Below are 27,951 nucleotides of genomic sequence, written 5' to 3' on the forward strand. Positions count from 1 at the left end.
ATTAAACGGAAAGGACTAAAGAGCACAAGAGGCAATACAATAAAAAAAAGAAAATTGCGGACATAATCTTGACTGAAGGGCATATGGACAGAAAAAGGACACAATTCAAGGATACTGTTATACCCAAGGTGCCTGTATGTAGATAAATATGCATTCTAGATATTTTAAAAACTCGTTAGACTTAAAACGATTGGTGACAGTCCGTTCCGTTTCTTCACGATTGTAGGGAAAAACTGTTCTTATAAAAGTATGTTTTCAAAGAATTCAAAGCTAGCCTTTCCTGTTCGTCTGATAGTAGCTTCTTGAACACAATTTGTAAAGTTTAAAAACTAACGAAATAACCGCCGACTTATTTTCTGCCGTATTTTTAACCTTGAAATGACACGTTCTTGCATAAACAAAGAAAAAGAATACACTTCTGTATTTGCTATGTATGCACCTTACCGCAGTTCTCTAAATATGTTCCAGTTTTTCGATGTCCCTCATGGTTTAGTGATTCTTCAGTACTGACGGATATGACAACTTGGGCCTTAAAAATGTATTATGCGCCGAAAGCTTTGTATCAGGAGATTATTTCTAGCTTTCTCTCTAGCATGAATAACTTCTGACCAGCAGAATCACCGATATGCGAGGTGTGTACCATGATACATTATTCATATGTATACCTGTCAACTTTGCAAATCGCACTGCTGCCAGTGTAACGCAAGGCACGCTTCCTTCGTGTGACGCCTACGAGAGCAGTTGTTTTCCTCTTTATGTTTCTGTACACGCTCATTTCGCACGCCAGCCAGCAACTGCCTCAAGAGAGGCCTGCAGAGAAGCGTACATTCGTAAGTCAGTACCGCACATTCTTCAGAAGCTTCAATAGCAAATTTCAATTTATGAAGACCATGCGTTTGCACCAATAACTTATAATTTGTATCCAAAACAGTCAATCATTAAAAACAAACGCTGGTTTTGTCCTTGATGCCGATGAATTAATGGCAACGAAAAATTAAAAACCAATAAGGAGTTTGGCATTTTTCCTCTGATGCCAATACATTGGTGAGTAAACTCAAGTATTCTAGGAGCGTAAAGTCTGTCTAAACCACCACCATAAATTAACTTTCCGCACCTTTACACCTCCACTCTACAGTTCCTTTCTTTCACGTATAGCTTGGTTATTCGTGTATTTTATTACACCTTGACCAATTATGTCCTTCCTTAAGTTATACATTAAATGTCCTGGGAGACGTGACACGTAAAACACTCCTGCTGGTTAGGCGCCTGCGCTACTACACTACACTCATAAACGTGATTTTGTTTTGTTTGGTTCGGTGTACGACGTTTAACGCCCCAAAGCGACTCAGGTTATGAGGGTCGCTTTTGTAGAGGGTTTCGGAATAATTTCGACCCCTTATTTTATAGTTTTCAGTTATTCGAGTAAATTCCAATCTTGGAAGACGGACGCTAACCCAGGTCATCAAAAGAGTCTCCAATTACGACGTAAATAACCTGCCGCTTGTGTGCTGGGGAGAAATAACGCTGCCCGCGTAGTCATAATCTTGAGCCTCATCTTTATACGCTGGCCTTCGCTAACGCTGTACTCTTCGCTAACGGCTCTCTCTGACTGCATTTCTTGCGTCACTCAGTTTCGCCGCGTACAGGAGACAAGCAATGCACGAAGCGCGCTTTTGTTTCTTTCTAGCCAGAATCCTCTTTATGACGTTCTTTCTGAAAGGGCGAGCGCACTGTTACCGCTTTTTGCGGTCCCCCTCACCCTCTTAAGCGCTGTCTCACCGTTTCCGGGCGGCTCCTTTTAAGCCGCCAAGGATGGAGGCTGCTCAAGCGACCAAACACACAACACACGGGTCCCTGCACCCACCGCGCCTACGACGAACTCACACCGACACGCCTAGAACTGTAATGAGAGTCTTGCGTCTACCGGGGCGAGAAGGCGCGCACGCGCTCGCCAGATAGGACTGCGCACACTGGCTGTTTTGTGATGCTTCCCTTCACGAGCCCTCAAGACAGTCCTTGGGGCCGCGCTCTCCTAAGGTGATGACAAGCACGTCGTCTCCTAGCAACGATCCCATTGCGCCGGCGGAGAAGCAGCTGGGTAAATATTTGTACAATGACCCCTGAACTTCTAGGAAACAATGCATCGCCGCCGCCGCACTGTTAAGACTGCGCATTTTCGCGCGCTCCGCGTAGTGGTGGAGGCCGCCGCGGGGTCTCCTCCGTCACAGCGCCAACGACTGGGAACAGGCAAGTTCGGCTTAAGTGGACAGCCCAGATTGCCGTTTCGGGTTTCATCGAGGCCTGCACTCTTTTTGCGCCCGCAGGAGTTGATTTGTTCGTGCTACAGTTATCAGTAATCGTTACCTTGCGTCTAGGCTGTAAAGACGAAGAGATGGTCATGGTAAGAAATAATAGTTATGATGTTGCGTATACCGCCTCTGCCAGATTTAAATATTGGGCATAATAACACTTTTATCGACCAGTCTGAAAGTACAGTAATAGAAACCAGGGTCGCTCAAGCCATCACTGTTTTTTCTCACGCGAAGCAAGGCAGTCAACAATACTCAGCCATAAAAACTAGCTTTGTTTAGAAGAAAGAAAAAAGAAAGGAAGTGCCACTGAAAGCTAAGCGGTATCAGAACAACAAAATGCATGGCATAAAATAAAATACAAATAAAAAAAACCTTCACAAGGCACGCAAAAAAAAAAAAAAGAAAATACAAAGGTCACAATTTTTCTGCGTACAATTCCTTTAGGCTTTTGCGAATACCGCGTATAGATTCACAGCAATTAATTTCAGAAGAAGCAGTAATAAATATACCTGGCACATAATAAACTCGCGCATATCGGCCCAATCTGCATTAAATAGAAATAATAACACATTTTACGTGCTGAATCTCTTCGCTGCGCCCATTTCTGCATTTGCAGACAGAAAACAACGAAAGTCTGCCTCAGTTGGGCAGTCACGAAGGTTAATTAAAGGTGCTTATTGTGTGGTATGGTATAACATATTGCGGTATGATGTGGTATCGCATGACATGATATGGAGTTGTATGTTATGGCATGGTATGGTATCGCATGACATGATATGGAGTTGTATGGTATGGCATGGTATGGTATCGTATGGAATTACATGGCATGGAATAGTATGGTATAGTATGGTATGGCATGGTATGGTATAGTACGGCATCGCTCGGAATGGTATGGCATGGGTTGTTATGATATAGCGCGGCTTGGTATAGCCTGGTATGGCATGGTATGGTATGGTATGGTATGGTATGGTATGGTATGGTATGGTATGGTATGGTATGGTATGGTATGGTATGGTATGGTATGGTATGGTGTGGCACGGTATGGTATGGAATGGTAAGGCATTGTATGGCTTGGCATGGTATATTGTAGTACGGTATGGCACGGTGCTTTGCATGGCATGAAATAATATGGTACATTATGACATGGTGTAGTATAATTTGATTAGCACGCACTGAGTCAGTATGGTGCGGTACGGTCCCGTACGGTGCACATAGAATAGGGTGTTCAATGTCCCTTAGCTATACAGTGACAACAAAAAAAAAGTCAACCCGGGGGCTCTTTATTAACAGCTGCCTCTGGGATTGCTAAACATGCAATGTCACTGCATAGTACAGAGGCGCTGAATAAAGCCGGGCGTACTTTGTGCCGTTGTCGGCAGCCTAGGTTGTTTGTTTTAGACAGGGATAACCGTGCATTACGCAAATTATATCCCATTTTCCTCTAATGAATGGTGCTGACATTTTGTTAGTGGAACCGGATGCTTTAAAATATATGCGTTAAATCAATACAAAACTTAATACGGATATTTCAAGACATTTCAAGAGCAGAAAATGAGTAAAGGACAAGAATAATGCTTGAAGGAAGCTCCACGCAGTGTCACTTGGGCCGATCGCAAGTGCACTAGAATTGCTAGCCCCATAGCCAGAGCTTTCAAGTAATGAACACTCGTGCAGGACTAGCAAGATACCGAAGTCTGAAGAAACAATTTGGAAGACTGCACTTCTCTCCTACCACCTTTTTTTTTCTTTTTTGGTGCAGCATACTCTGATGCAGCATCAGTAGTCGTCTTAGCTTCGGCTCTTATGAAGTTCCAACTGCTCTTCGTGTTATTTTCATGTTCTTTTTGCGCCCTTCCATCATGAAAGTAGACGAACTCGCCTAACTTTTCGCGCTGCTCTTCGAACCACGCAGCTCCTTGGCTACTTCCTACCGCTGATTTCATCCCTTTCCTTTTCTTATACTCCTTCCCCATCCCTAATAAAATGTCAAGCTGAATCGTTGGATTGGGTTGTATGGCCTCTCAAGGGAGCGCCAGCCTGATGCATTGTTATCATAAACTTCACTCAACAGTGATACGATCAAGTTTCGGTTTATAATTCTAGTAAGCTTGGCAAATGCGCTTGCACGCAGATAATAGCAACTGTATTGATTAAATTTAAACGGAGTGAAATTCTTTTCGCTCTAAGCGACTCGATGCCTCGGGTTTGTTTTATAGGTACTTCAAATTTTCTATTAAGTTTCTGGCAGCCGTGCACTACCGAAAATAACAAACCTGTTCTGACAGCATGTATAGGGACCGGACAGCTGAACGGGTGGCGCCGCCTCTCGGCGCATCGCTCAATCGCCGGAATGCGCCGGCCCCGGCCGGCGCATTGCCAGCACATTGGAGCGTACTCTTTGTCGTTGGTTTGTGTGGAAATTGGAAATCCTAAGGTTTAGATGACGTTGTGCGTGAATTTATCCTCAAGAGAACAGAAAGTTGTGCTAGTTGTGTGAATATGTCCAGTGAAATGAAGTCTGGCCAAACAAGGCTAGCGAAACGTGGTGCGTTGCTGACTCCACTGGCAGCTACGCAAACTCGTCGGACGTTTTTAAGTCGATTCATTTCTACGCGTTTCCACAGAAGCATGAGTGGCGGGTGACCTAAGCATGGTTCTTTGAAAGGCAAAGACACTAATCTACGTATTTGGTTACTGTGTGGTCATGGAAAGTGCCGAATTTTTAAAATTCCGCTTGCTACCGCTTGCTACCCCAGTAGTGACGGCACGAGAGTCTCGGAGTCGAAGCCGCACTCCTTCATCTGTAGTCACTTTACTGACAGTTGGAAATCGAAATAACCCAACAGCGTAAGTTACAACGCTAGCATTTCCCCGCCTGTGTACAAGAAAACCCCAGCACGGAAAATAAAAGGCAGCTCCACCATCGTCGTTCGGGCTGCGTTACGATCTTAAGTGATGGGCAGAGGCTATGTTTGTGCAGATACTTTCGCTGACATAGTCAAAGATAATTTACTTTTTTCTCGTAACAGAAAGAGCAGATAGGAGACATGAACAATTCCTATTACCATGATCTTGCCATTTTTCTTCTTTTCGTTTGTCAACCAATGAAAATGCGCTGAGAGCTCTGCGTTGATACTCTTAGAATTTGTTAACATTTGTTTGTGGCATGTCCATTTCGCCTAATAAAATCACTCATTTCACAGCTCAATCAATACCGCATGTTCACAAAATCTGCTATCGGCTTCATATAAAAGTCGAACAAGAAAAAAAATACAATTTAATTTGTGGAAACGAGCATAAACGTAGCACTTTTTTTTTTTTATTTCGAAGGCCGTGTAGCCGTTCTTTTTTTTCGCATTCACGTTGCACATGACACGGCTTTACGTATTTTCTCAGCAGCTTCCATTTCCTGGCCTGCCTAAATAGATGTGTTTCTCATCGGCGTTTTAGTGAACGTGAGATTTCCAGATTGTGGCGTAGTATGACAGGACCATTTTACCTTTCTCAGAAATTGCTTCTATGGCCAATGTAAACAGATTTAGCAGCAGTCCGGCAAGCTGCAGTGACAAACTTTCAAAAGGAATGGCTTTCAGTTATCCGGATTCCTTTACTTGCAAATAGGAAACTACATACATGGTCGTGTCCCCTCACACTCATCAGGTATCGAGGTCAGCTAGGTATCGGCCCCGCAAGTTCGTGGTGTGCTGAGAAAGTAGACCACCTTAGAGAACGAGCCATCAGAGGGATTGATTTAACAATAGAACGCTCTCTTAGTTGTCGGTGGCTTATCTTACAACACATCACACTCTGTGTTCTTTTTTTTTTCGATTGTATTTACCAGTTTGACAGTATTGGACTATTGCCTTCAGATGTTCAAGGCAGGTGCGGTCAATCACATTGAACTTCCTGCGCTGAGAGAACGCTAGCAGGACATTTAGTTTTTTTCTTTTCACAATCTCCGCAGCATGTCGGGAGAAAGCATGTATAGTATAATATTTTCTAAGTCCATTATATGTAGCAGCTCCGACGTGTTCAACAAGAGCATTGTCGTATATGAAAAAATGATGCTGAGGTGGTATTACTCATTTGGCTTATATTATGATTAAGTTTGATAGTCTCAAGGCCGGGTTCAGTGAGCTATTGTAGCGTAATTGTGCAGGAAGTCCTGGAAGTATATGTGTGTTTGCTATTCCAACCATAAATAGTATCCTACTTTTGTCTTGCTTGTTTATTTTTCTCCTTTTGCAGCTCTCGTTGCAAGGTTGAAACTGGAATGTCATTTGCTATTATTCTACTCTGAATCGTTTGAGCCTAGCTATTACCAAAAAAGACAGGTGCAGCATCTTTTTCATTTTACATGAACGCTGACCATTACAACTACCACTACTACGGCGCCACGGCTACACGGCTCGGCGGTATTTGATTTTCAGGCAGGTTTCGACTAGGCCTAATATAAGATGGACGCGCAGTGCAGGCGCAATTCCCGTCTTCGAAGTCGCCTTAACAAGTGCCTAACGAAGGTGTTCCTAGCGCATGGTGAAATCACGCCCGCGGCATTTTCGAGTATATAACAGAAATACCATGCGCCGGACGGTTTCAAAAAAAAAAAGAAAATACACGCACGCCCTGCCGAAAACGGCCCTTTTCTTTTTCAAGATTTCCCGATCAAAAAATACTCCTTGCGATTACTCAAAAGCTCTCAAAGCCACACCGCAAAACGACGGGTAGGGACAGGCTCAAAAGCGCCTCGCAGAACGGAAACGACTGCGCCGCTCAGCTGCCTCGGCATTCCGCTGTTTCGGCACTCCGCCGCGGGCGGCACTGTTCCACCGAGACGACGGTGGCGCCATACAACGGGAGGCCGGACCATTGCTGTCAGAAGCAGAATGGAGATTTGAGTCCTTTATTTTTTCGCAGTGTCCCGTTTGAAACACGCAGGCATCATGCGTTGCGAAAACTGGCAATTGTGGTCGAAAAATTAAGCTTCTTCTTTGTGCTAAAACATTGCTCAGGTTTCTTATATCTCACGCACCGTACAAGGTGACCTACAGAATGCGGTTACATTTCATCTCGCTTTGAAAGATGTATGTAGAAGAAATGAAAATAGCAAAGATATCACCTTCCGTTCAAGATGACTTTTAATATAATCGCCTCTCATCTTTTTCTCGATTTCTGTTGTACATCTATGCTTTCAGTTTTGCAGTAATGGCAAGGAAAGACAGAAAAATAAATGGAAGGCTATTGAAAGCTCCACGCGGTCATCCCTTTCCCGCCGTCAGAGAAAGTTCGTCAAAACGGCGTCTAAGCTGCGGCGCTTTGAGAAGAGTGAGGAAGAAAAAAAGGTCTCGGCATCAACGTGGATGCGATTGCAACGTCAGGAGCAGCTCGCCCGGTAACTCTGGCACTTTTATTAGAGTTGGCAGCTCCCTCGCTTCGGCTCTCACCTCTCCCGTCGGTTGCTGTCGATCGTGTCGACATGTTTCATAAATCAAACCGCCTCGCCTCTCGGTGATCGCGAAGAAAAAACGTTGCCCCGTACGCTTCGCCGGCTTCCACCAAGGAGATGTGGAGGCTTGGCTTCGCCTTCCGTGTACGGTCGGCGCTGAAAGCAGGCTCGCCAGCGTTTTTCTCGCAGCGCAAGAATTGAACTAAAACTAATGGTTTTAGTTCTATTCTTTTTCACAATGCTAGCACCGAGTGTGCGCGATTTCACTCAGAAGAATTACTGCTTGCATCAAGTTCACTTGTTCCAATATTGACGAAGAAACGTAAAATATCGCATTGACGTCACCTTAACCGGTCACGTGGCTACCCAAGCTATCATGGATGGTTTTCTGCTGCTGGTTGAAGTAAGGACTTGCATGGAGTCCGCGAAACATATGAACTCTATAGTAGATCTCATAGAATTGATATTGCAAATAATCGTGAGGTGAACTCTGGTGATTCACCAAGTCTCCATCAAATATGGCATGGGCTATGCAAGACTGGCAATTGAAGAAAGCTGCAGCTTTGATACGCGCAGCTTTCATTTTGATTTCGGTCACCTTAATTTGAGAATTAATCGCAATGTCTGCTCAACTCCCAAATTCCACTGGCTTCAATTAGCGTGCACATCAACGTACACAAGCGGTGAGAAAACGCAATGAAGTAGGCAGCGCAACTCGACCCACACTCATTATTTTTAAACCTTTCATCGGTGCGGATCATGGCTTTGAATCAAAGAGCATGACAGGTATTTTCCTTCATGCGTTGTTTTTGTAATAGTCATCATCTACTTGCCTCTGATGCGTTGACTACCATGGAAGTGTTACTTTGTGGAGCGCCATTTTTTCTCAGATAAGATATTTTTTCAGTAATTCTATTTTTAGCTCACTTTGTCGTAGCGTCAAATTTCACCTGGAAGTGTCCAAAAATATGCATGACAGGCATCCAAAGTCGGAATTTCAACCTCGGTTAGTTTAGTCAAGGAGAAAATGCGACGTCAAGAACTTCCTACTTTCTTCCTGTACCCTTCTCGTGCGGCTTCTCCCTCCGCCTGAGACCTTCACCACCGTTCTATCATCCGCCTGCGTTCAGCCCGGCCACGGATGCACCTCAATAACTTGTTAACGCGTTATTTTTGTTTAGCTTGTAGTGCTTTGTGCATCTTATAACGAAACATTCTTCCTTTGTTTTATGCATGTATTGTCCCGAATGCTTTTCTTTTACTTTTTTCTTCCTTAAACATGGCTTCGTTCTTTTATGTAATCTATTCTCTTCGTTGTTAATTCAACACCTATACGTGGTAGCCGTCCTCATCGTCTACTAAAAATCGCGACAAATACGCTGATAAAAAATGAATGCAACAATAAATGTCCGATTGCAATAATTAAGACGCAACTATGTTAAAAGGCGCAAATGAGATAAATGCCCATATAACAAAGCACACATAGTGTTAGCTAAGTAAGAAAAAATTGGTGAGGTTAACTGGTCAGTGCACATGACCAGTGAACCTCATCAAGCCACCATTCCTGACCGGACTGGAAGCCGTTGAATTCTCGGCTATATAAACTTTCGAAATAATGTGATACAAGATTGGTATAACAAACTAAAAACCTTAAAACAATAAATATTTGATGTCAATTTTAAATGCGTGTGCTGAGGATATTATTTATTGCACGTATATGCAGTGTAAAGATTCCGCAATTTGATAGGAGTGCAGGAAGGCCTCAATTTTTCACGGTTATTTCAGATTTAAGGCGCAAAATCTACGAGAATGGAGATGCTGTGCATCGTAGCCATCCTAGTCATTCCGAACTATTGCTTTTGTAATTGTAGAGCATTTTTTTGTGCAAGCGCTTTGATAAAGTAGTAGTAGTATGTGGTTATTCATTATTAGACATAAAAAAGGGAAAGAAATGATGTTTGCCAGCCCCGGTATCTGCTGTCTGGTATCTGAAGCACCGTAACTGGGGCGACCGTTAAAACAAAGCCAGATAATGAAATGCACGATTTCGAAATAACCATTACTCGATGGCTGGCAGCAGCCGAGCATGCGTGTCTGTCCGTTTTTTTTTCTTTTTGCGCTAAGAACACTTTTTTATTTATCATAACTGCGAGCCTGCGCTATCGGACAACCTCGTAGCTATCGGACAACGGTCGTGGTCAGCGAAGTAAATGTTTTTACCACTTTTCTAAGGCATTGTCACCCATTCAGAGGCTCATTTCCTGGACAGTGCAATGAAATAATGCAACAAAACGCACAGTGCATATCAAAGCAGCGGATACGTCATTTGCGACAATCAGTTCAGTCGTTCAGTCGTGTCCGACTCTTCGTGACCCTATGGACCATGTCACGCCACGCTTTCCGGTCTGTCACTATCTTCCTAACATCACATAACTTCATCTGCAGCACCTCGAGGATGCCATCTAACCATCGCGTTCGCTGCCTACCCCTTCTCTGGTGACCGTCAACCTTGCCCAAAATCAAATATTTCTCCAGCGACTCCTCTCTTCTCATCAGATGACCAAAGTAGCTGAGCTTGAACTTTAAAATTTTACCCTCCAATGAGCAGTCAGGGTTTATAGTTGACAATATCGACTGATTTGATCTTCTGGCAGTCCAAGGAACTCTCAAGAGTCTTCGCCAGCACCACAATTCAAACGCGTCAATTCTTCGGCGGTCAGCCTTCTTCACAGTCCAACTCTCGCATCCATACATCACAACTGGAAATACCATAGCACGAGTTATACGGATCTTGGTTGGCAGTGTAATGCCTCTGCTCTTTACTAGGCGGTCAAGGCTAACCATGGCTCCCTTTCCCAGAAGCAGGCGTATCTTAATTTCATGGCTGCAGTCTCCTTCCGGGGTAATCTTGGAGCCCAAGAAGAGAAAATCTGCATATGTTGATAAAATCAATCTGCGCACACTACGTCGCGTGCATTTGCGCAACCGGAGAGAGCTTCTCTCTTTGTATGCGTAGTGTGCTGAGTGGTGAGGCCTAGTTGAGCTTCGAGAGGGGACACTGCTAGGTGGAACTTGTCACTGAATCGTCCAACAAGTGCATTACAGCAATTTTCTCTTTAGTGAGAAGATTTCTGTGAGTAGTACGCAACAGCTAGAGGCTATTTGTCGCTTGCATATATCCAATACCCGGTTGGTTGCATACTAGTTATCCTCTTTTTGGGGAACGTGGTATTAACTGGTACATTTCATAATTTTCATATCTCACATCGCAGTGGCTCGTGCGTGCTTCGTGAAAGGAAATCGCGGCAGCATCCGTAGACGCGCCGCCTCAAATGGAACACGGGGCCCAAGGGGCGCAACAGCAAGCGGGCTCTTGATGGATGGCCCTTCGGGGAGGAGTCTCGCTGCGGAGCTCTTTCACCGGAACTGGCCAGAGCCTACAGGAAGGGTGAGAGAGTGCTCCTTGGAAAAGCGGAGGGCAGGCTGGCCGTTCGAATTAAAGTGCACTTACCCGGCAAGGGACGGCGGGCTCGCAATCCCGGAAGAAAAAGCAGCGAGACGCCGAACCTTTTCTCCGAGAGCGATAGGCCGGGCCTCGGCGGAGACAACATCCGCACCTCCATCACGAACGAGAAACCGCCGGACGACATGGAAAGACCCTGCCTTCTGCTGCTAGCCACTTTGGTTTTTACTCCTTTCCGACGCGCCTGTTTGCGCATCGCTCGCGCGACAGTCGCCCAACGGACAGCGATGGCCGATGCTGACGGCATCGCAGAAGAAAACGAAAACAGGCAGAGAAGGCGTACGAGTGTCGGGGATGGCGCCGGATGCGCCTCATCGCTTTCTCGAGTAGCTGTGGGCTAATTCTTGACGCTGCCGCTTTTTCCGGGCCCGGAATCGACGACCGCATCCGCCTTCCTCGGGCGTATAATCGAGCTCGCGAGCACCGTTACGCCCGGAGGCCGAGACGGCCTGGGTCTGAGTGAGGCGCCTTCGGATGCTGAAATCACCACACGCTGAAAAGAAGCGACGAACCCCTTCCCTGAAAACGTTCAAGATGGTGCTTAAAATAATCGGAAAGAATTTACATTGAAGGCTGTTAATACATTCCAGCGAACTTGTTATTTCTTTAGAGCAATTAAGACCTTGAACGCCAAAAAAATTGGAACCAAAATTTGTGTGCACAGCTTTCATTCTTTTTTTTTTATTTGAGATGAGCATATGAACTCTGACCTGGCAGTTGCTTTTCTTGTAAGTAATAGGAATCAATACAAACAAAAAAAAAGTATTATCCTGAATCATAAAGCATCAACTGATGGGCGATTAAAAAAAAACGGCTTTTATTTCGTAGAAGCACAGCTCTTATCAAATGCTGCAGAGAGAAGGCTTTTTTTTTTTCCTTTTTGAAGTGGTGTAGTGGTGCTCTTCTCGTAACATCCACCGAAGGTTCAAGCTTCACAGGGGTGAGGGCACGAGTCGCCTTTGATTACACATGATCTGGAATGGCAGCGATGTTGAATGTCAACACATCTTGAACCATAACGACAAGATGATGGGAGAAGTTGCACATTCTACACATAATGCATCCAATGCAAAAATTCACGAGATATAGCAGATGTGTATGTTCTATTTAGTTCGCCACTTAACGCGTACTTCAAGTTAATTCATGGTTGCAGTTGAGGGTTACTGCTTACACGGGGTCCACGAACGCTAGCACGCACCCTCGCAACCTTGTTTGGCATCAAAAAAGAAAAAAAAAATGCCTGAAAAGTTTCAATTTTAAAATATTATTGCCGGGATTTCCACACCGAAAAGAACTCGTTTGCTTGGCTTCTATTTCCACTCCAGTGTAGCGGAGCCCTCACTGGAATTTGCGCGATGACGACGCACACTTTCTATTTACGAAATCGAACGCATGTCGCGGCACCTGTGATTTCCGTTGCTTTTTTTTTTTGCCGTTCCTAACTTCGCTCACGGTGCGATTGGCTTTTCGTCATTAGAAAGTCTTATTCTATCGATACGGGCCGATTTCAATTTGCCTCTATACTGCGCCTTATTGTCAGCAGTTAGCTAAACATACGCTGCTCAAGAACGAAAACTACCGAAGAAGATGATTCGTAATGCTTACAAAGACGGAATCAGCGAAGACAGACGCAGTAGAAGTAAGATGTAAAACTGATCTATTCTGACGAAGAAACAGAGGAAATAAACACATAGTGTCCCTATATATAGGCACGTGCTCCGATTTAAAAACAGAAAGAAGAAAAGAAACAGAAGGCATTTTTGACCATAAACTATTTTCGATGACAACAGCTAATGGTTGAATTATGCACTTTTGTTCGATCTTTTTTTTATTAAAACTCTTCTGATAGGGTAAAATCAAGAGAGACAATGGAAGTCCTTAATGTGCAAGGCTTCACGTCTCAGGATATAAAGTTGTTCGGTGATTTCTAAGGCGGTTTTCCAATTTGGATTATATGCATATTTTGCCACGTTACAATGGGATAGAATATACCACACCCACGGCGCACTTATTAAACATGGTTTGGTGTTTCGGTTTGCAACAGCCAGTTTTCCACTGACCACCAGAGATCTTGACGCACATCCGAAAGTCTCTGGGGAGCACAAAACACTACAATAACTGCAAACTTTTGAACCATTTTTTTAACGCTCAAGAAGTCTTATGACAATAAAGAACCGCGACAAATTTTTCCAACCCATTCCACCGTGTTTGCTGAGTTTGGAGATGGCTTTTTCATTTTTCTCCCCAACGATTCACCCACCAGCAGCAAAGCCGTAGAGAGAAACCCCGAAGCGTTCAACCACTCAGCCTGCTCTGTGAGACTACAGTGCATAATAACCTGCTAATTTGTCTTCAAAGCATACCAGAAATACAAATTGGAAATTCTGCGCGTCATCAACTTCGCCCTTTTAGCGCTTGTTCTAAGAGCTTAGCCTGTACCACAGAAGTCCTTTCTGACAAGATTCCCACATTTAGAATTTTTTCCCAAACTGGCAGGTATGCTGGAAGTATTCACCTACTTCTAAAAAAGCGCGTTTGCCATATGAATTGGAACATTGCAAGTTGTTGAAGCGCAGCTTTGCAAATTCGGCAACAGAGCCTCTAACAAAGCCGCTGCCGCGGCAACGACTGACATTCCCCCCCTCGTTTTCTCTAAGTGACAACATTATTAATTGATTGATTGATTAAAACATTAATTTCTACCAATTTAGGAGGCCCCCTACTCCCTGCTCCTGGCACGGATGCCTGAGGAACGGGGACTGGAATCTCCGCGACTAAGGACTGGCGAATATACATTAGTTATTCGCGGCCTCTGCTGCCAGGCGGACGGCTTTTTGCTGGTCAGCGGGGACGTCGCTTCGCAGCAGGGTTACCCAGGCTTCTTTACTTTTAATGTTGTCCCTAGCGCCCGGAGACTTAGGGCATTCCCAAAGTATATGGTCGAGGGTCCCCCTCGCTTCGCAGGCTTTACATTTATCCTTTTGTCTCTCGTCTATCTGGGTGTGAAACAACCAGACAGGGTTCGGGAAATTTTCGGCTTGTAATCGCCGCCAGGCTATGGCCTCTTTATTATTTAAGCTAGGATCCGGTGGCGCCATCAGATGTCTTCCTAATCTATAATTTTCGATTATTTCTTTATAGGTTTGCAAACGTTCGTCCATCGCCTGGCAGTCGGGCGGCTCCGCGTTTGCCCGGAAGTAAAGATCTCGGGCTAAATCATGGGCCGCCTTGTTGCCGGGGACAGACGTGTGTGCTGGGATCCAAATTAGGGTGATTTTGCGATCGATTTTAGCTGCAGCTGTTAGAATTCGGGCAACTTCTTGCGAGACCCTGCCTTTTCCGATATTCCAGAGAGCAGTTTTACTGTCGCTAAAGATCAATCTAGCCTTCGTTCCGACGCAAGCGAGCGCTATTGCGACCTCTTCAGCCGTGTCTATGTTTCTGCTTCGGATGGTGGCGGAGACGACTGGTGCGCCGCTACCATCGACTACCGCGGCGACTGCCGCCCCTGATCGGCCGCTTGCAGCGTCTACGTAGGCAACTTCTTTTACTCTGAATTCTTTTGCTCTTTTAACCAGTGCTTCTGCTCTCTTCTCCCGTCTCTCGTTGGGGTATTCTGGGTGCATGTTGCGGGGGAGAGGACGGACAATGATGTTCTCGCGACATTGTGGCGGTAGGGCAACCTTGTCGGCTGTGCCCCTATCTATTTTTCGACCCACCCATTCTAAGATGGTTCGACCCGTGCTTGACCTACCTAATCTCTCATATTGGGTGATTCTCACCGCGCATGTTCCGTCCAGCTATTATGCACTCCCATTTTCTATCAGGCGTTCCGTAGAAGAGGAGATGAGTAGACCCAGCGCCCTCTTGACGCAACGCCTGATGAGTGCACCTATCTTATCTTTTTCATTGGTCCTGATGTTGAGGAATGGTGTGGCATAGCATATTCGACTTATTATGTCCAAAGAAGCGCATAGCGCTGAAAACCCTTATTCTGTATATAAAAGATGCCAGTGCCGCCGGTATTCTACCGGCACAGGCGATGCCCGCGGAAATGTGCGCCTCCGCAGCCCGGCCTGATCTTTTGCATTGCGTCACATTATCCCACAACGTAAGCATTCCAGAAGATTAATATTTATATTTTTTTTTTTTTTGCAGTTTTCTGCTACTTATGATCAAAAACACTCCCCGTTGATTTTCAAAGGCAATCAATTACTGGAATCCAGCGCAAGACAAACTAAAAAAAAAACTGCGGGGGGCCTATGAGATTCGGCCTCTAAGCATGAGCATGCTATGGTATATATCGTCGGTGAAAAGAAACCAGAGGCACTGGCTTGTAGACAGATATGTGACACTAATCAGTCTTACATCGCTGAATGTTCCTTTTTAAGGAGAAAGCCATTAATGATTCATATTGTCGCCGTTCATTTGTTTGGTCACACTATAGCTGGCAATCAAAGGACATCACGATGACGTCATTAGAAAATAAAAATCTTGTCTCCAGCAGCATTCGAACCTCCGGTCCTTGAATTCCCAGCCGAGCGCTTTCAGTCGTTCAGGCCCGAGTTTGTGAAACGCACATCATAATTCTTCTTTTCTACCGTGAGGATGATACTAGCGATGACAATGACACTGCAGTTAGCGATAATGACAACGATGGCATTAGCATTGTTAATGACGGTGCATTTAGTTGATAATGATAATTAGAGCACCGTGATGCACTGTGTGGACTAGCAACGCTTAGGCTTTCCACAGTGCTCTGCGAATTTCTGTGCAAGGTGATATCTATACGTGCGTTACTCTGGGTTAACACAGATGCTTTGGGTTTTGACAGTTCTTTCCCCTACTTAAACTCTGCCTTTAGGGTATCACCGGGCAGTATTATTGGTTCCGTTCTGCGGCTCCCCTTGCGAAGCCTGATTCGCTTGCAGGCCCCTCGCTTAATCACTTCATCCCTTACTCTGTATCGCTGTCATATCATCCATCAATACTAGCACATAATCGCAGGGTGCCACATTATGTGAGATGCTTGCTCGGCGAAGATGTAAAGCCCCGTTTCAACGAAGCGCACGAACATGCCTCCGTGCCCTAGACGAAGTCCCATTGTCGAAATGTTAGCTCGCCAGGTAAGGCTTTCGGTTTCCTTCTACAAGGAAAAGCATTTCTGACTGTGGGTGCAAGTGTTCTGGCGGGTTCCATTTCAGTCTCGCTCTCCCATCCAGAGGGAGAAACCCGAGTTGTCCAACTCGGCCATGTCACGCGGACGCATGTCGTCACACGGCTCGTCGACCTATCGGGGAACGGCCAGGTCATTCACCTGCAAACTGCTGAAAGCACGTGTTCCGCTGAGAACAAGCAACATATTTAGACTAATTGGAAGAGGCAGCCCGTGCAGTTAGTAACAACGGCTCGAGTTGCTGGTTAGAAAACAGACTTGACGACATATTGTGTTTACTAGATGTCTAAGATGAACAGGCAGCAAGCAGATAGAAGCAGATAGAAGCAGAAGCAGATCGTTCGTTGCGAAGTGAGACTAACCAGAATACAAGGACAGTGAAAAGCGGCATGCCTCCGCGCTTCCTTGCTTGCTTTTATAACGTAAGTATAGTCTGCCATGAATAGTAAAAAAAAAAAAAAAAAGGAAAATCACAAAACTAAACCAAAGCTATAGCTGAGAAGCGATAAAAGGTACGCCAGAGAGAAGAACCACAGGATTCTGATAAAATAAATTTTATGCAACACGACGTAATAGGTGCATATATCAATTGCCCTAGCTTTGTACTCCTTAAATATTTGGAAGAATTGTGTGAAAAAAGGCTACGTTGAATTTAAATACTTTAGCAAATCGAAACCCTTTACTCAGACCATTTATACCTCCGTCAGAAACAACCAGTTACCTCTGTTTACTACAGCCGATCGACGGGGCCCGCACAGGGGCGAGTAATCAGCGTAATTAACCCGCAGTAACTAATGGCGCGGCGCGCGGTAAGCCGCGATCTTTCTAAACACGCCCTTTGCCTCATCACTTTCCAGTGCGTGCGTGTGTCTGTGTTCTCGTGGTTTGATGGGGCGACGTGGCTTTGCATCCCCCCACCCCCCGCATTTGTTTTTTTTTTTTTTTTTTTTTTTTTTTACCGGGTCCCGAATATATAGCTCTGCGAGGCAGTTTATCCGCAACTGCCTTCGACGTGTGCGGGGAGATGCATAATGAGAAAGTACAGAAGCGCGGACGGATAAAAGAAAATGATGACCTGATGCGCCGGCTTACGTAACGGCACAAGGTCATCGAACTGATGCAAATGGCTTAGCGCACGCACTAACGGACATGTGCGCTCGCGCGCTAGGCAAAACACTAAATAAGCAAACATAAGCGACAAACACTATAGCTAAACTGTATCTCTGCGAAGTGCAAAAATAATACGAAGTGAGAGGGAGAAAAAGAATAAAAAACCGAATTAGCATATTAAACGCGAAAGAATAAGTAAAATTACCACGGACTCACAAAACAAAAAGCAGCAGTGAGGAAAGGGCGACGAAGGAAAGGGTTACGACGAACAACGTGGACTTCAAGCCGCCTCCCCTGTCATCGATTACTATTCGCGGAGATGGCTGCCGGGCAGAAAGAAAACAGCCATGATTACCCGCCTCAGCGTCGGTGGCCGCAGGAACAAAGGGTCGAAGATACCAAAGAACTGGGGCTAAACTGCGAAAGGGAGCGCGTCGAATGGAGACAGACTCTGCTGCAAAGTGTATTTGACAACGCGCGCAGCAGCGTCCTCCTCCTCGGGAAATTCCCTTCTCACCTCGGAGAAAATACACTGCGTCGGATAGAGCGCGCTTTCGCCGGCCGGAAAGCGGGTGGATGAAGGCCGTGTATAATTCTTAAATGAACCTGGTTAGATAACTCAGATAGATTAGGGAGACATCACCATTAATTTGGGACCCGGAACACCATTAGCATAATTGAGAGCGGAAGAGAGAGCGCCGCCTGGCGCCACCGACGAGCGCCCGCAGAAAGGAACGCCGCTTCTCCGTCGCTCACCGACCGGATGTCGTGCTTCCCCTCCGTGGAGCTGCCGAGTTACGCTCTCGTATTTGCGCGAGCGAAAAGGAAGCAGGTATCGCCAAGTTCCAAGCCGTCCGGGTGTGCGTTGCTGGTTTGTTTCAGAAGCATTGTGAGGCATCTGAAGTCATGCGTGCGTGATTCGTGACAGCGACAGGATAACACAGGAACGGTGACATGGGAGTGTAAAGAGTGATGATGAGATTATTGTGCATGGATTAATTCAAGAGTTCCGAAGCACATTCTGAACAATCTTTAAAGTTAGCTACTCGAGTTTTCTGACAAGCTGCAAAAAAAGGACACTATCTAAATGTTGTCTTTTAGTACTTTCTCTTTACATCAATCATTGCCGTTTTCCAAGAAGGATGAATTTTAGTACTAGCCCTTTCTATAATTATACGTGTAGCCGGGCCGCAAGACCCAGTGAAAGGAGGTTAAAGACATGGTGGAAAGGCTGACCTGTCACCTCAAATAGATCAGGTCAAGCCTGCTTCAGCGTCTCGAGAGAAAGGCGTTAATGCAGGCAAGGAGGCTTGTCAGAGCAGGTGTCATATGACAGCATTGTTTTCCACTCTCTTTCCTCGTCTACACTAATTGCTTAAATATGGTACTAAGTTCACCTGAATGTGTACGCAGTGCACGAGTCTCACACAATGTTTGTGATTTCATTAGATTGGCCACGATTGTTGGCCGCGACTTTTGCTTATAGTACAGCGAATGTTTAGCAAGCGTGCATGTTTACCCACAACGCAAAGAGATATAATTTCAATGTTTAGCAGAAGGTGCTTTTGAACGCAGCTTTTCTTTTTCATAACCAACAATTTCACTACCACAATCAGTATATCCGCACAGGTTCCTCCATGGAGTGTTGAAATTGTTTCTGTCGATGTAATTGCAATCGCTAGAAACGGCCCGTATAGGCTTTCTATGGCAATCTTATACGCTCGATGGGAGTGAAGTACAGACATAAAAAATCGAAACTGTGATGTGCATCAGAAGCTTGGGCCATTCACGTTAATGTTTCTACAGTAATGCCTAATAGTACTTTCCATACTTCGCCCGTAATGATAACAGCTGTCATGAAAGCTGGATTTGTACGGACAGTGCTATGATTTACTGAACCCATGAAAAGGTCATTGCAACTCGCAAAGATAATGTCGTGTAACCTGCCTAGCAGTTTTTGTAAGCGGCAACTTTTCTAAGACAACACCAGACCCGCGGGTAGGTTTCTTGATCGCGCTCTGCTTTTCGTTGCCCTCTAACGGTTATTTGTAGGCTGCCCTAGCGCCCTACAAGAGGCAGGAAAGCGCATGCCTTGACACTGTAGAACCGGGATGTTCTTTTTATTAGACTTGTTAGGTATTATCCGACAATTCACCCTGGTCAGTCAGGGACAGCAAAATACCCTGTAATCGACCCCGGGCGCCATAAAGGCAGCGAGTGGCGCCGTTGACGGGACTCCCATTTCGCAACAGCCTGCACATCGCTCGTCTTTATCATTTGGTGGGGAGGGGGTTGACACCCTGCAGTACTCGCCGGCCTAGAACACGTCTCACATATTGCTGCAAATAATGTTTTCGCACAATTTATAACAAATCGTACAAGAATACAGGAGGGTGATGGTGGTGGTAAAAACTTTAATTGCCAACAGATACAGGGTAGGCGTCAACCTACCCGCCTACACGACGGCCTGGAGCTCTTGGACCCGGGCGGCGTGTTCGGCCAAGACTAATAGTGACCGAGAATCAGGCGTTACCCTCATGTTCGACTGGCCGAACATGAGGGTAACGCCTGATTCTCGGTCACTATTAGACTTGGTGTTTCTTTCGGATAGAGTGGGTGATTACAGTGTATCTGTAAAAGACGGGATATCTGATCATAAGATGGTTTCTGTGCACATCGATGTCAGAGCGAGCTCACGGGCCAAACCCTTCACACCTGTGCAAGTTAAGGATTATGGGCGGGCAGACGGCCCGCCCACACTGGATTTTTTAGAATTGTCTTTTGGTGAATTCGAACTTGGCTGCGATTGTGAATCGGTTGAAGAACTATGGCTGCGCTTTAAGAATACTGTCTAAAATTGCGTTGACAGATTCGTTCTTTCTCGAGAAAAGAAAATAAAACCCCGCAATCATTGGAATAATCGACCTATTATACATATCAAGCGCAAAATAAAGCGGTTACGCCGGAAGGAAGATTGCTCAGCGAAGGTATAGAAATTGCGAAGTACATTAAAAGCAGCTTTAAAGGAATCAGAAGAGCAGTTTTGCAGTCAAAAATTGAATATCTTCATCAAAACAGCACCTAGGAAGTTCTGGCTTTACTTGGATGGCAATAAAGAAGAAATAAACAGAATTCAAGTTAGCGAAGAAATAGTGACAGGCAAACAAAAATAACAGATTATTTCAATCAGTTTTTCGAATCAGTATTTTCTAAACCATGCAATGATGACTGTGGCGGGTATCCTCCTTCTTCCCTTTGATGTTCAATGGGAGGCCTGGTTCTTACTCAGGAGGGCGTGTTTAATCAACTATTGCTTCTGGATTCTAAAAAGGCCAGTGAACCAGACGGAATACCCACTCAGTTTCTAAAGCGATACGCGGAGTGGGCATCATTTTTCTCGCACAAAATTTTTATGAAGTCCCTACATACTCACACGTTGCCAGAAGATTAGCGCTGCGCAGTCGTAACACCTGTTTTAAAAGCGGTAACCGATTATTCAAAAATAACTATCGCCCAATTTCCTTGCGAAGTATCAGTTGTAAACTCTTAGAGCATAATATAAATAAACTTATATTGACTTTTCTTGAGGATAACGATTACTTTTATCAGCATCAACACGGGTTCCGAAAAGGACTATCAACCATAACACAGCTCACAGAAACGATACATGATTTCAGTTCAGCCATAGATGCTCAAGAACAAACTGATGTGATTAGCGTAGATTTTGCGAAAGCATTTGACAAAGTTCCACAAAGTAAATTACTTTTTAAGTTACACAAAGCAGGAATTAGGGAAACTATTCTGAAGTGGATTGAAGCTTATTTGAACAACCGCCGGCAGGTTGTGCGTATGGGTGACTGTTTCGCTTCAACATTAGAAGTGTTCTCTGGCGTTCCTCACGGGTCGGTTCTATCTCCATTATTGCTTTTAATGTATATTAACGATAATAACGAGGTTACTGAGTCTCCTGTAGAGTTGAAGCCTTTTTAAGACGATTGTTTAATTTACTCTCGAATAACTCAAACTGATGACCAGATCAGAATAAACCTAGTCCTTCCTTCCTTGCATCTTTTTTGCGAGAAATGGGACATGTAAATTAACTACACCAAATCACCTTTCGCACATATAACAAATAAAAAGAGTGTTAAAGTATATTCGTATCACGTTGGGAACAATAAACTAAAAATTGGTGATACCTTCAAATATTTAGGATTCACAATTACACATAACATTCAGTGGTATAAACACATTAATAATGTGTGCTCAACAGCTTCACAAAAACTTTACTTTTTGACAAAGAAATTAGAATATGCAACAAAACATGTCAAATTAACAGCCTACAAAATGTTCATACGCCCATCCTTGGACTACGCCTGTGCTGTCTGGAGCCCCCAACAAAAAGTTTTAAAAGATAAACTAGAATATATTCAAAGAATGGCCGCTCGTTTTATTTTGTCAAGGTACAGAAGAACGGATTCAGTGACGGAAATATTAAACACATGTGAACTCGAGTTACTTGAAACTCGAAGGCAAAAATCCAGGTTAAAGCTTTTATTTCAGATACTCCATGGACATTTAAAAGTAAGCAAAGATAGATATATTCATTGCTGGGAAAACGGAGCGCCAGAACAAACCACACGAGAGCAATCAAGCCTTATGTCACACGTGTTGATGTTTTCCGCAACTCATTTTTTCCTGATGTGATTGAATCTTGGAATACTTTGCCATTGTAGGTTGTTGGGCAGACGGATGTGCACAAATTCGAACGATCCATTGAAGTTTTGTATAGAGAGCGTACAACTTGACAACTTGACGTCATTATAATATGTTATGAATTGTATTTTATTTTATGCCCTCCTTGTATCGACCCTCAAGCGAGGGTTAACAGTATCATTAAAAGAAAAAAAGAAAGCGGCCACGTTTATCGGAGACTATCAGCGAACGCTCTTCGCTCTGCCGCAGCTAGTGGCAAGGATGTTTTTGTTAGTTTATTGTCGTGTTGCTGCCCTTTCCAATTGGTTTCAGCACGTGTCTCGAGAATGCTAGGAAAGAAATAAGAAAATTATTTTCGGCGCACAGGGAGTCGGACCCCCAACTCAACAAAGCGCCGATCCCCATCCGGTCACTCCCTGGGAGCTCGGCTCTAAATATGTCGCGCAATGACTGCTATTTTTTATTGGATCTCTCTCTTCCAGATGGAATTATGATCCTGATTTATAGCTAATAAACCCTAGTTAAATTAGTTACGCATCAAGCCTGCTGGTCACCTTCGAGACGTAGCTACAATCCCGTAGCGTGGACTACATGCTTCGTTACAATACATCAGTCTCGTCGCTTCCTGATAAAGTGCTGAATATCGAACTGCTACATCACCGGTGCAAAGGCTTCTTTGTCACGATACGAAACGTAAAGAGATGCCGTGAACTGCCTCCATTTTATTTTCCCGCAAAAAACTGATTTTACGGCGCTGTCTTGTTATGGTCATGTTTTGCTCCCTGTGCATGGTACGTACGCCGTTATTCTCCAGGCAAATATATTGAAACATTTTCTCCGTAAGCGATTAAACTCGTGTCGCCGAGAGAGAGAAGAATCCCGTAAAAATCATTTTAAAGCGAGTAACTATATAGCCTACCTTCTGGTATCCCTTTAAAAATACAAAAATTAGCATGGGTTTAGCCCCACTCAAACCTATTGATAATAAAATAATTTTCATTTCCATCACTGTTGATTGATGAAAGAGGTGGGAATAAAAGCGATTAACGCTTGAAAAAGGTGTAATTGCATATAAACAGTAAGTGAAGAGTGGCCCGCGATCACACCTTTATCAAAACAAAAACGTGTGAAGCAGTGTTTTGGCTTGGTTTTGCTTGGTTTGGCTAGGTTTTGCTTGGCATTTTAGTTTCAAAGACTTCCAACATGATTTGGCAAAGTATTAAATGTCTTTAGTTTCTGTGCTTATTGGTAAAAGTGCGTAGTATTTGTCTCTCCTCTTTGTGGACAGTTACACTGAATGGCATACAATTGGAGGCACATATGACATCGTTCTAGATCGCTGTTGCTAACTAGCCTCATTTTTTACTACCAGATAGATGCTTGATGTGAACTGAAATGGCATCACCCTACATGCTTCGTAGCGAACGGTTACGTCGCAATTTTGACGCAAAATCACGTTAAATCTTTGTTGCACCGTGACATATTGTGCTACGCTTGAGGATTCTCGTTGGAATACCCTATGCAACAATCTTGTCACGGCGCTCCATAAAAAAAGCCACCTGGACTCTTTTTCGAACCTTCCTTGGTGCCACCCCTGCCCCTGCCCCGACACTTGTTAAAGCCTTAGCAACAAAGTCTTCCGATGAGGTTTTCGCAATCCTTGCAGATCTTTATCTCCCACCTAATTTGTCCCACTGTTACCCTGAATACACAGGCTGTGCAAGCAATGATCTCGATGCCCCTTTTGCACTGCGCGAGCTTGAAGCGGCACTTCTTGATAACGCCACTCGGTCGGCTTCCGGTGAAGATGGAATCACTTACTCCGCTCTTCGCAATCTTCCCGATAACGCAAAAGAGCACCTTCTCAACATATATAACACAGTCTGGGAATAAGGCTCTCTGCCATCGTCCTGGACTTCCTCACTTATTTCTCTCATTCCTAAACCTGGTAAGCCTCCAGCCCTTTCAAATCTCCGGCCCATTTCTCTGACCTCCTGTGTCGGCAAGACGATGGAAAGAATGCCGCTCTCTAGGCTTAGTAGGCAATTGGAGGTTTAAAACTCGCTCCCTCATACCCTCATTGGTTTTCGTTTCCGCGTATCTGCACAGGACCTTTTCCTCATACTTCAGCATACTTTCTTCACCTGTGGCAGCTCTCAGCTTCACGCCCTGGTCACAGTCGATGTCCGCAAGGCATTCGATTGCGTCTCCCATGACCATATTCTCACCTGCCTTTCCAGCACCGACTGCGGCTACCGCATCTATAACTACATTCGAGCTTTTCTTTCTAATCGCGAGGCCCGTTTCCGAGCATTGAACTTTATTTCTACACCCCGCCGTCTCACCCGCGGTACCCCGCAGGGTGCCGTTCTTTCACCCACCCTTTTTAATATCGCCATGGCTCCTCTCGCGGTTCAGCTATCATCTATTCCCGATCTTCAACACTTTTTTTTACGCCGACGACAACACACTGTGGTGCTCACGCGAATCTCCTGGTCACGTTCAAGACACCATTCAGCAGGGATTGAATAACATTTCTTCCTTTCTTGACCATGCAGGCCTCTCTCCCGCGGCCGAAAAGTCAGAACTCCTACTTTTGACTTACTCTGCTTATCAACGAGCTCACAACTCACTTATCTCTCTTACCTTGGGCGGCTCCCTAATCTCCAAAGTTTCTCAATGTCGCGTTCTTGGCATGCCTCTGCGTGCCGCCAAAAATGTCCGGGCTCTCCATGCAGCTGTTGCTACCTGTCAGTCTGTCACCCATTTACTTCGCCGAGTTCTCAGACGATCCTCTGGCCTGAGGGAAGCTCACGCCTGTCGACTGGCTCCCACGCTGGCTCTTAACAAATTCTTTTACTTAATACCATATCTCCATTTACCCAGGGCCAGCTAGACACGCTTGCAACAGCTCTTCACGGCTTTTATAAAGCTGCTCTTTGTATTCCCATAACCACATCCACAGATAAGCTTTATGAAACCGGGCTTTTTCAATCTCTTTGCAGTCTCCTTTCTCTTCACCGTGACCGACAGATAGCTCGCCTCTCCGGCACAGTTCATGGACGCTGGCTTCTAAACCAGGCTAATATTTCCCCCATCCAGTCAGTCCCTCTGCCAGCTCCTTCTCCTCCAGAGGTCACTAACCTCCACTACTTCCTCTTCCAGCCAATATGTCGCCGGTCCTGCATGCTGGCCGCCGACATGCTGCTGCCGCTCATCATGGACCGCCCTTCAATACCCACTGAGTCGCTTACACGGATGCCTCTTATGTGGCTCCTCGCGGGTCCTGAAGCCAGGTCCTCTTTCATCCTCGTCTATCTACCCCTGTCACACGCACTAGCGGCCCCTTTCTCCACCCGCCTGATGTTATCTCGCTTGAGGTTCTCTCCATCATTGATGCCATTCAAAGTTTTCATTCTCTCCCACATGTGCCTCAGTTTATTATATACACTGACTCCCAGGCTGCTATCCGTGCCATTCAATCTTAAAGTCTAACACATCATCTATCCACGGAGCTCGAGGCTGCACTTGTTGCGCTGCAGCCCTGCCCCGTCTTCCTCCGATGGATCCCTGGACACTCGGGGATTGGCGACAATGAGCTGGCTAAGAAGCTCGCCCATCAAACTCGTGACCGGGCACCGTCCATCCCCTAGCCAAGATCCTTGGAGGGCGGGTCGAGACTGTCTCTTCGCGCCACCATCAGCGAATACTACAATGCTGTTCGCTTAGACCGCAAGCTCTACCCCGACGCTCATCCCAATCTTTCCGTTCGGGAGGCTCATATCCTTCGGCAAATACAATTGAACATACTCATCACCCCTGCACGTCTATATCTCTACAAATTTCGTCGTGATCCATCATGCCCCAACTGCCATTCCCCTTATGCCAACCTTTTACACTGCCTATTTTTATGTCCGGTTGCATTGCAAACGGAATTCTTTCCCACCTCCTCCCATGCTATCTGGACCTGGGTGGACTGGCTTGGTGTTGAGGGTGAAGAAGAACAGCGCCTTCTCGTCCAGCAGGCAATCGATGTATTAGGCGCCTAAGTGTTGCGCCTCAATAAAGTCTGTGGGAGGTTACAGGACACTTACTACTACTACTAGTCACACTTTCTGTACAAGCCACGCATGACCAAAGCAAAGCGATCCCCTTAAACGTAAAGATAAAATAAAAATCGGCCGCAGCCACCTACCTATGCTTCCGCTAAGATTTGGCGTTGATTGCATTTATTATTATATAGTAAGCGCAGTATGCTGACGAAAGCGTGGGTGCATGCCCGATTTCGATTTTTTTTTTTACATTTAAAGAATATTAATCCTTACTTTTAAGTGACAGCCACCTTTTGTTACTACAATACGCTAAAATATCGCACGGCACTGGCAGGACATATAATGCGGGGAGGGGACAACCGATTGTCGCCAAGGGCAACCAATTGAATTTAATGGGAAGGAATATATAGCAGAGAGAGGCAGAATGTCAGGTAGCTGTATGAGGTCAAGACGTTCGCAGTAGTCAGTTGAATGCAGCTAGCACAGGACCGGGTTAATTGGAGGTATTTGGGAAAAGTCTTCGCCCTGCAGGGGGTGTAGTCAGGCTGATGATGATGATGAACATATCTCAAGAATACAACCGCTGTTAGTCCTCGCCGTACTTGTAATATAAACGGCATACAAATGCGAACTCATTAAACACCATACCGTTCTAAACTTTTATTCCCCAATGCCTGAATTTAATGTTCCATCTGAAAAAATGGACGCTTAAATATAGCATCGTTGTTTATTAGAGCGTCGGAAGTATACTATGCAGTATTACGGTGTTATCTGTTTCGCTACATGCAATCCTCCCAGTTTTTTTTTTTTTCTTTTGAGATTTCGGGCTCATTCGCTGTTCGGAGCTGGCGCCTAAGAGAGCCAGCGCATGGGATACAATAGTCGCTTCCCCGAAGGGAGCGTCTGCAGGGACCCCGCTTATCTTGGCACGCCTTGTTTCAGAGGCGATCGTAAAGCCGCCGCCACCGTTCCTCTTCCCTCGACTAAATGCGCGCACAGGCGGGCAGAGCGCCCATTACACCCTCCCCCTCTCCTCCTTGCTCAGCTTCTATGCTCTCCCGTAGCGCACTGCAAGAGTTGCTCTACGTGCTACTAGTTCCTCCTAATCTGGTGGTCCCGGAACGAGAATACGGTGAGACGCTTAACTTGAGGTTGTGTGCGACATATCGCGGGCACCACTACGACATTGGGATGAAAAGCTGTTCATTTTTGGTCATAGAGGTCTAGCGACATCAATCAGTGCGGTAAATACGCAAATATAGATGTCCTGCGCTGCATTTATGCACACTGCACAAGGTGGAAAGAATAAGTGCAGAAAAGCAGCAAGAAATAAGCATTGACATCCTTTTTATTACCTCAATTTCTCACCATAGTCCTGCTTCCAAGAAGGAATATGGGCGTAAAACATGGTTAAGGGATCCTGTATTTCGAACCAGGAGCGGCAAACGCACCTGTTCGACATGACGTTAATCTTTGAGTTATGGCGATTGTTTGGTTCAAAGGACATGGAGGCTGGTAAAAAACTTTGAGAGCGCACTGTTAGCCCAAGCAAGATTTGAAACGCGATAGCATGCATGGATTTCCCTTCGTGGAAACCCTTCTGAAACGCAACACACAGC

At 45.2% G+C, this 27,951-nt stretch overlaps 1 protein-coding gene and 1 pseudogene across 1 annotated transcript in view; one reads left to right on the top strand and one right to left on the bottom strand.

The window, feature by feature from the left end:
* Positions 1 to 27,951, bottom strand: part of LOC146187335 (cell adhesion molecule Dscam1-like) — a 668,136-nt gene that overhangs the window by 496,002 nt on the left and 144,183 nt on the right. The window lies entirely within an intron of this gene.
* Positions 20,792 to 26,329, top strand: LOC146187336 (uncharacterized; annotated as a pseudogene).

This window comes from Amblyomma maculatum, chromosome 6 (genome assembly GCF_055883805.1).
Source record: "Amblyomma maculatum isolate TAMU_Amacu chromosome 6, ASM5588380v1, whole genome shotgun sequence".
Lineage (NCBI taxonomy): Eukaryota > Metazoa > Arthropoda > Arachnida > Ixodida > Ixodidae > Amblyomma > Amblyomma maculatum.